The following is a 10,107-nucleotide window of genomic DNA, read 5'->3' as shown; positions in this document are numbered from 1 at the left end:
ATTTCTGTGAAAAATATTATGAAAAATTTTGATAGGGATTGCATTGACTGTGTAGATGGCTTCGAGTAGAATGGACATTTTAACAAGATTAATTTTTCCAGTCCATGAATGTAGGATATCTTTCCATTTATTTGTGCCTTCAGTTTCTTTCATCAATGTTTCATTGTGTTCAGTGTACAGATCTTTTACCTGCTTGGTAGATTTATTCCTCAGTGTTTTATTTTTCTGATAGCTATTGCAAATAGGACTGTTTTCTTGATTTGTTTTTTGGATAGTTTGTTGTCAGTGTATAGAAAAGCTTCTGATTTTTGTATGATGATTTTGTGTCCTACAACTTGACTGAATTTGTTCATTCTAAGTTTTTTTGGTGGAGTCTTTAGAGTTTTTAAAATATAAGATAATGTCACAAACACAGATAATTTATCTTCTTTTTTTCTTATTTGAATACTTTTTATTTCTTTCTTTTGTCTAATTGCTCTGGCTAGGACTTCCAGTACTGTGTTGATCATGGTGAATGAGCTTTTTAATGTGACTGAATTCAGTTTGCTCGTGTTTTGTTGAGGATTTCTGCACCTATGTTCATCAGTGATATCGGCCTGTGATTCTCTTTTCCTGTAGTGTCTTTCTCTGGTTTGGGTAACAGAGTAATGCTGGCCTCTGACAATGAGTTTGACAGTTTTCCCTCCTCTTCAACTTTTTTGTAAGAGTTTGAGAAGGCTTGGTATTAGTTCTTTAAATGTTTGATAGAATTCAGCACTGAAGCCATTAGGTCCTAGGCTTTTCTTTGATGGGAGACTTCTTGTAACTAATTCAATCTCCTTACTCATTATTGGTCTGTGCAGATTTTCTATTTCTTCATAGTTTAGTCTTGATAGATTGTATGTGTTTAGGAATTTATCCATTTCTTCTAGGTTATCCAGTTTGTTGGTATATAATTGTTCACAGTAGTCTCTTACAACCCTTTATATTTCTAAGGCATCATTGTAATGTCTCTTTCATTTTTTATTTTATTTGAGACTTTTTTCTTCTTAGTCTAGGTTTGTCAATTTTGTATATCTTGTCAAAAAACCAACTCTTAGTTCCTTTGATCTTTCTATTCTTTTTCTAGTCTCTATTTCATTTATTCCTATGATGATCTTTGTTATTTCCTTCCTTCTACTGACTTTAGGATTAGCTCTTTCTAATTTTTTGAGGTGTAACATTAGGTTGTTTAGTATCTTTCTTCTTTTTTTATATAGGGATTTGCTATAAACTTCCCTTTTAAAACTGCTTTTGCTGTATCCTATAAGTTTCATTATGTTGTGTTTCCATTTTCACTTGTCTCAAGATATTTTTAAATTCCCCTTTAAATATCTTCTTTGATCCAATATTTGTTTAGGATGTTCTTTAATTTTCACATATTTATGAACTTTTCAAAATTCCTCCTATTATTAATTTCTAGTTTCATACCATTGTGGCTGTAAAAAATACTTGCTATGATTTGAGTTTTCCTAAATTTGTTAAGACTTGTTTTGTGTCCTAATGCATGATCTATCCTGTAGAATCTCAGGTGCACTTGAGAAGAATGTGCATTTATATGTCTTCATATGTTCTTTATATGTCTATTAGGTCCATTTGATCTAAAGTGTAGTTCAAATCTGATTTTTCTTTTTTTTCCCTTGCCCCTCTCCCTCTGATTTTTCCTTATTGTTTTTCTGTTTGGATGATCTGTCCATTGTTGAAAGTTGGGTATTGCAGTCACCTCTACTATTACTGGATTGCTGTCTATCTCTCCCTTCAGATTTATTACTATTTGTTTTATAATCAATATAATTATGTGCTCTGATGGGTGATTATGTATTTATAATTGTTATATCTTTTTCATTAATTGATACCTTTATCTTTATATAACGACTTTCTTTGCCTCATTTTACAGTTTTTGACTTAAAGTCTATTTTGTATGATATAATTATAGTTACCCCTGCTCTTTTTTGGTTTCCATTTTCATGGAATATCTTATTCCATCCTTTCATTTTCATTTATTTATTTATTTATGCCTTAATTATAGGCTTAAATTTTTTTATTTTAAAATATTACAGGGGTACAAACACTTTGGCTACACATATTGCCTTTGTACCACCCGAGTCAGAGCTATGAGTGTGCCCATCCCCCAGAAAGGGCACACGGCACCCATTAGGTGTGAACTTACCCATCCCTCTTCCCTCCTCCCACCTGCCCGACACCCGATGAATGTTACTTCCACATGTGCACATAAGTGTTGATCAATTAGTGCAAATTTGATGATGAGTACATGTGGTGCTTGTTCTTCCATTCTTGTGATACTTCACCTCAAAAAATGGGCTCCAGCTCCATCCAGGATAATAAAAGAGGCATTAGATCACCATTGTTTTTTATGGCTGAGTAGAACTACTCCATGGTATATATATACCACATTTTATTACTGTTAATACACTCATGTATTGATGGGCACTTGGGTTATTTCCACATCTTTGCAATTGTGAATTGTGCTGCTATAAACATTCGAGTACAAATGTCTTTATTGTAGAATGTCTTTTTTTCCTCTGGGCAAATACCCAGTTGTGGGATTGCTGGATCAAATGGTAGTTCTACTTTTTCTTCTTTGAGGCATCTCCATATTACTTCCATAGACACTGTATTTCACTTTCAATCTATGTGTACCCTTAAAGGTGAAATGAATCTCTTACAGGTAGCATATAGTTGACTCTCTATGTATTTTGATTGGATAATTTAATCCATTTACATCTAAGGTAATTATTGATAGGCCAGGACTTACTACTAGAATTTTTGTTTATTTTCCTGGTTGTTTTGTAGATCCTTTGTTTGTTTCTTCCTCTCTTGCTGCATTCCTTTGTGATTAGATGATTTTCTCAAGTAGGGTGCTTTAGTTCCTTATTCTTAATCTTTTGTGTATCTATTACAGGTGTTTGCTTTGTGGTTACCGGAAGACTTACATAAAATATCTCAGTTATAACATGCTATTTTAAGCTAATTAACAAGTTAACTTTGATTGCATAAAATAACTGCATACTTTTACTCCATTGCCTCCACATTTTATGTTTTTGATGTCACAATTTACATTTTTATGTTGTATATCTCTTAAATTATTGTAGCTTATTATTTTTAATAGTTTTGTCTTTTAACCTTCATACTAAAGATATCAATGATTTACACACGACCATTACAGTACTAGAGTATTCTGAATTTGACTGTGCGCTTGCTTTTACCCTTGAGTTTTTTTATATATTCATATGTTTTTGTAACTAATTAGTGTTCTTTTCTCTCAGCTTGAAGAGCTCTCTTTAACATTTCTTGTGAGACTGAACTGGTAGTGGTTGTAAAAAAAAAAAAATACTCAAGTCTTTATCTCTTCTTCATTTCTGAAGGACAGCTTTGCCAGGTACAGTAGTCTTGGTTGGTGGTGGTTTCTATCCTTCAGCACTTTGCATTTATCATCCCACTCCTGCCTGGCCTGTAAGGTTTCTGCTGAGAGATCTGATAGCCTTATTTGAGCTCCCTTATATGTGATTTGCTTGCTGCTTCCAGGATCTTCCTTTTGTCTTTGATTTTGACAGTTTGATTATAATATGACATAGTGTGCTCTTATTTGGATTGTGTATTATTGATGACTTTGACCTTCCTGTACCTGAGATTTATATCTTTCCCAAGATTTGGAAAGTTTTCTGCTACCATTTCTTTAAATAAGCTTTCTAACCCTTCATCTCTTTCTTCTCCTTCTTGAACTTCTGTAACTTAAATATTTATTCTTTTGATGCTACCCATAAACCCCATAAGCTTTCTTCATTTTCTTTTATTATTTTTATTTTCTACTTCTGTGACTATATATTTTCAAATAACTGACTTTGTGTTCATAGATTTTTTTTTCCTTCTGCCTGATTAATTCTGCTGTTGATACTTTCCTTTACATTTTTTTCACTTAATTCATTGTATTTTTGGCTCCACAATTTCTGATTTTTAAAAATAATTTCAATGTCTCTGTTAAATTTCTCATTTTGGTTGCTCATTGTTTTCCTGTTTTTACTGAACCGTTTCTTTGTATTTTCTTGAAGTTTGTTGAACTTTCTTACAAGCGATTATTTTAAATTCTTTATCTAGTAGTTTGTATATCTCTATTTCTTTGGGTTCAGCTACTGGGAAACTATTGTTTTTGGTGGTGTTATGTCTCCTTGGTTTTTCATCCTTCTTGTTGCCTTAAATTTATGTCTGCACATGTGGAGTCATCTCTTCCAGACTTTATGAGCTATTTTCACTATGGAAAGATCTTCCCTTTCAAAAGGGTGTGAAGACTCATGTTAGGTGGGATACAATGGTTCTGGCACCAGTGAGGTGCCAGCTGTGTGGTCTCTATGCAGCCCTGTCAGCTGAGGTGAGTGTTGACAAAGACTGCAAACATCTTCAGTGGCCAGTTTTGTCAATTTCTGCAGTGGTGGCAAGCGTTGTGTGGGTCTTTGGTGGCAATGGTTGTTAAGGTCCCCCCACTCTTTTTTTTCTCCTACTGAGGAAGTTGTGATTGAGGGGATCCCTCTTGGCGCTCGGTCTATCTTGTGGGCCCTCTTGTGGCGGTGATGGCGCCCATATCTAACGAGTGGCGCCCATGTAGCAGCCACAGAGCTGGAGTCTGAAGCATGGCAGTGCTTCATGGAGGGACTATGGCCCTGGGATCCTGGGTGGCAGTAGCACTGGTGCCTGGAGCACAGGTGTCCTCACTGGTGCATTGGGAACAAAATGTAAGGCAGTGGGGGGAGCCAAGAATAGGAGCACCAGTGGGTCCAGCATTAGAGTGGTTCTGGCATCAGGTGGGGTCTACCTCTCTGTGATGGCTGAGCCAGTGCCTGGAGCACAGGCACACAGAGTGAGAGCTTGGTTTTAGGCCCAGAGTGTGACACCGGCTTGCTATGGCAATGACTCCAGTGTCTGAGATGTGGGCGGGTCCAGAGCGGCCACAGAGCCTAGATCTGGGTGTGGGCACTCAGGTAGTGGCCACAGCTCCAGGGTTGGAGCATGCACAGGGTTGGGAGAGGGGTGGCTCTTTTCCCAAAGCAACTCAACAGCAGCCCCTGGGCAGGGCAGGGGTGTGGAGCTGCATCTTCCCCTCTGGGGTTCCCCAGTGGGAATGGCTGTTGGTTGCTTTGCTGGCAAGAGGTGCTCATGTCTTCTGCAGAGCAGACCACTGGGACCACAGTGGTTCTTGCCACATGGCTGATACTGACAGCCTCTGCCTTTCTTCTTTGTTCCCAACGTCACCTAGAGCAGGTGTCCTCAAACTACGGCCCACAGGCCACATGCAGGTGTTTTTGCCTGTTTGTTTTTTGACTTCAAAATAAGACATGTGCAGTGTGCATAGGAATTTGTTCATAAGTTTTTTTTAAAACTATAGTCTGGCCCTCCAACGGTCTGAGGGACAGTGAACTGGCCCCCTATTTAAAAAGTTTGAGGACCCCTGACCTGGAGTCTCAGGTCTGTCAGTCTCATCAGCGATCCTTTCCATGTGAATATGCTCCAGGGTTATTTTTGCCCCCTATTACGTTTCTACACATTCTTTAGTGGGTCCTTGGGCCCTCTCTGGGCTATTTTGATTTGTGGATAGCTATCTGTATTTGTTTTTGTGCAGAGATGAAGATCTACCTATTCTACCAACTTGGATCTATGTGCCCAGAAGCTCTTAGTATAATTTTTAAAATACAGTTCCACTCGTGAGAAGAATAGAATTATTTTAGGGGGAGATAACATTATGATTAATTGGGGTTCAAAGTTAGTGTTCCTCATCATCAAATCAATTGCAGATGTTTGTCCACAAAAACTCAAAGGCCATACCCAAACAGCCAGCAGACCAGGTTCGGCCTTCTTTGATGCGCAGAGGTGTGGGTGGACCCTGTGGCCTCCAGTGGACATTGCAGGACACATCACCGTGAGTGGCGGAGACTCACGTGGAACACCCCGGGAAGCTGGCTGGAGCTGAGGGTGCCTGCCATTGTCCTGTCCCGACTCAGGGCTTGGGGGGCATGGTCTCTCACACCTGTAGGACCCATTTCAGGGAATCTCAGAAGCTGAACTCAGCTACCATAAAGCTTTCCCGGGTTCCCCTCAGGTGGGCTGCTTCTTGAACCCCCAGTGTGTTTACTTGGAAGTATTAAATAAAGGGATAACTTTGAATCACAACATTTTAGGAAAGGAATTATAACAACATGTCTTTGAATAAGAAGCTGGTTCAGCATCCTTAAGCTATTATTAGACTTGCAACACAACCCACCGTTCCCTACCTGCCCAACACCCCCCACACCCCCACGCTTGTTCTCACGGCGTCCCTGGAGCCCAGCACGATGTCTGGTGCATAGTAGGTCTCAGTGAGTGAATGAAGTTTTAAGAGCAGTCCTATTAGACGCTAATCTTGCAACTGTGCCTTACATTGCCTTCTGGGAGGCCTGGCCGACCCTTGGGGACAGCGCCCTCAATTCACACAGCTTCATGTCCCCAGGCATCTCAGGACCCAATGAGCCAGAGTAGTCTCTCCTCCTCGTGGAGACTTGATCCAGGTATCTGTCGTCCCTGAAACACCCGGGGCTCCCTTAAGCACATCACCTAAGCAGCTCACTGGGGAAACCTGTCCTCAGTGAGTGCCAGAGCCCCGGGCTCTCCGTCCCTGAGGCTGAGGCTGCTGTGAACACCTGCGCTCTCCTGGGTTTCTCTCCCCCAGGTCACACGCACCGCGAGTCCCCTCGTTACTGTCTCCTGTGGCCAGGGCAAGGGCGGCTGCCTCAGGTGTTCCTCTTTTAAAAAAGCATTCCGAATGCTTTCTTGCCTGCCTACCTAGTTCCCCAGGCAGGGCTAAGCAGGTTCCTTAGCAGACAGGCTGGTGTGACACTAAACCCTTTCAGCATTGAAGACCATTTCCTCCCAAGCCACAGCTCAGTGGCGGCTCACCTGGCTGTCTGGGCACCCTTTGGACGGCTGCGTCCTCCCGCCCCTGGGGCTGGTAAATAAATCAAGTGCTTGCTGGCGGACTGAGAAAGTGGGTTCTGTTTAAGGATAAGAGCATCATTTAGACATAATCAAGGATGCAGAAGAGACTTTGGCTTGGACTTAGACAAACCATTTCTAAACCGGTCATTGCTATCTGACTGTGGTTGAATCTCTTTCCTCTGCGGGGACAAGGCTGGGATTGTGCTGCTCTTAAATAAATAAGTGAGCTCAGAAGTGAGCGTAAGAGGGCTTTGCCAACAGAGAGTATGCTTGGAATGCACCACCGAGAAATAAATGTTACCTCTGTCTCAGCGTAGAGTGGGAGACATTCATAAACTCCGAGGGGCATGAAATAAACACAGAAGGTAAAAGATGAAAAAAAATATATCACAAAAAACAAAGGCATGTGGATGCATTTTTAATCAGCAGAAAGTCGATCTATTGATGTCGTTTGATTTCCAAGTGGTATACAATAAATATTAAGAGCAATTAAAACGTCATTACAGAATATTTCACTGCAGAAAAGCAGCACATTTGTAAATCATTAGTAAGCAGAAGAGGCAGCAGAGGGTGAAGGATCCCGGACCTGCCTTGCCCAGTGCTTTCTGTTGCCAACAGCACCAAGTCGATCGAAATGGCTTACAGAGTTAGGGATATTTATTTGTGTGACTTGAAAGTCCACGGCTGGGACAGGCTTCTGGGGCACAGGTCTGTGTCAGGGCCCTGGCTTCCTGTGTCTCTCTGCTCTCCCCTTGATATCAGCTCTGTCCCAGAACCGCTTTTCCCTGTCCTTCCTCCCCCCATCGCCCTCATGGAGTGACACAAGTGTGCTCGCTCACTGTGGAGGTGAATGGCCACCCGCTGGAGGCCTGATTTGAATCCCGGCTCTGCTCAAGCTGGGCATCTTAGGCACAGTGTGAGCCTCTTAAGCGCCAGGTTCCTCATCTGGACAACAGGGGTAACCAGTGTCTGCTCCTAGGGCTGCTGTGAGTGAGGGCTCCTTCCTGGTCTTTGTGGGACGTGATGAATGTGTGCACGGCGCGGGCACCCTGCAGCTTACGGAGATGAGAGTTAGTGGGCATACAGACAAGGACCTCTGCCGTTAGGACTCAGCGTGGAGGCTTCCCACCCGTGGTGTCCCACCCTATGATAGGGACAAGACTAGGCACGAGTCGGACAGGCACCTGGTAGGTGACAGAGAGAGAAGCAGGGAACACTGGAAGCCACTCAGGGTCTTTAGGATCCTTTATGTAAAGCACAGATTTGGTCTCACATTTAATTTCAGTTCAAACCAAGCACTCTGGTATCGTGGGGGGAAACAGTGATGTTGACTCCCTTTGAGAACCTGTGTGGTGTAGGGCCATGCCCGGAGACAGGAGCAGGGAACTATTTTCCTAGTTATTTATTTTTGGACGGTGTTAGAGCAAGTACTTAACTGTGCTTAGACGTGTTCAATGCTTTGAGTAGATATCAAAAACTGAAAGGGCTAAGCAACTTCCCCTGGGAAGAGGAAAAGCAACCAAAGGCTTTGAAAGGACCATAAAAGTTAAGACCTTTGACCTCTTGGAAGTTGCAGCTGTGTGTACCCCTCCTCCCTGTCCCTAGACTGTCATTCTTCCTCTTGAGCTCTGCTCCTCGTGGGGGCCAGACAGCGAGAAACTGTAGCCTTGAACGGCATCATCTTCAAAGATTGATTTGCCGACCTGACATTTAATCCAGTGACTCCTCTGCCAGCCCCTGTGGCTGGTGCCACTGGAGGAGGGTGTGAGCCGAGATCCAGCCCGAGAAGCTGGCGGAGTGGCCGCGTCCACAGGAAGGGGCGCTGTGGCTCGCAGGGTCCCGCCCCCGGCCCTCCCCAGCTCGGCCAAACAGTGGGGGGCCCGGCCCTGGACAGATGCCATCCTCAGCTCCATGAGTTATTTGCCTATTGCAGTCCGGTGGTTGCCACCTGCCTGCTTACCTGAGACCCCCCAACAGGACCGATCGCCCGACCCCTCTAAGAGCCCAGCCCCGGCCAGGCCCAAACGTCAGCTGCTGGCCCGTCTCCAGTCTGACTCCAAACTACGTTTTGTTCGGTGTGAAATTCCGTGAGAGCAGTCGCGTGCTAACGGCACAGACCGTCGGGCAGCCCTGCAAGGGGGTCTGGGACTTACTGGATGAGGGGGGACGTGTCCATGTCCGGCTCGGGTGCACCTGCCCTTAACAGAGAGGGGCACAGGGCCTGTGGGGCCGGGGGGGGGGGTGGGCGCTAAGGAAATGGCATCTGTGAATCGAGTCTTTACAAAATTCCTTTTTTTGAAAATGCTCGACATTAGCACGCGTGAACTTTTCTTTCCTGTGAAAACGAATGCCTGGTGTGGGAGGGGAACCGCAATGGAGCTCTGGTTAGTGTCAACGCTGGGCTACGGGCCCTGCCGAGAACCATCTGGAAGGAGGACACAGGGACATTCCTGGGGTAGGAATGTGTCAGCCAGGTGCAAGGAGGGCGCTGGACCTGCCCCTGCAGCAGCCTCCTGGGCATGGGCCTGCGCTCAGACCTTCTCCTAAACCAGGGGTGTCACCTGCAGCGACAGCAGCAGCTGCTTTTCTGTTAAAAAAAAAAATCACTGATTTTTAAGAAGGCAGTGAGTAATTTTGCCACGTGGAAAGGATATTTTCAGCACATCTGGGCAAGATCTTAAACTCGCCGACTGCTTAATAGAAAATCCTCAGGCTTCCTAGGGATGTTTTATTGCGTTACTTCCAAGTTTTATCGCTTTACTTCCAATTTCTATCCTTAGGGACGGAACAAAAATGATTTTCTGAATCACAGGAAATGATTCAAGCTGGGTACAGTCTGATATTAACGGAGGTGTACTCAGTAGCCGCGGAGGAACTTGGCACCTTTTCATAGAGGCAGAAATGGGCTCCAAAGTGGCAAACGGTTACTCTTCTTTCCTAATTTAATAAAATGACAGAACAAGTTAAGTCATTAAAGATCTGACACTCCACTAGGATTCTGAAGGAATGGGTAAATTGAATTACTCTTTCTAAATAATACAGAAGAGGAGGAAAATGAAAGCATGAGAGTTACCCTGCCTAAGAGTAAATGAAGAAAACATGCTTGGT

The sequence above is a fragment of the Microcebus murinus genome, chromosome 13, assembly GCF_040939455.1.
Source record: "Microcebus murinus isolate Inina chromosome 13, M.murinus_Inina_mat1.0, whole genome shotgun sequence".
In the NCBI taxonomy this organism is placed as follows: Eukaryota; Metazoa; Chordata; class Mammalia; order Primates; family Cheirogaleidae; genus Microcebus; species Microcebus murinus.
This window is presented reverse-complemented; position numbering follows the sequence as displayed.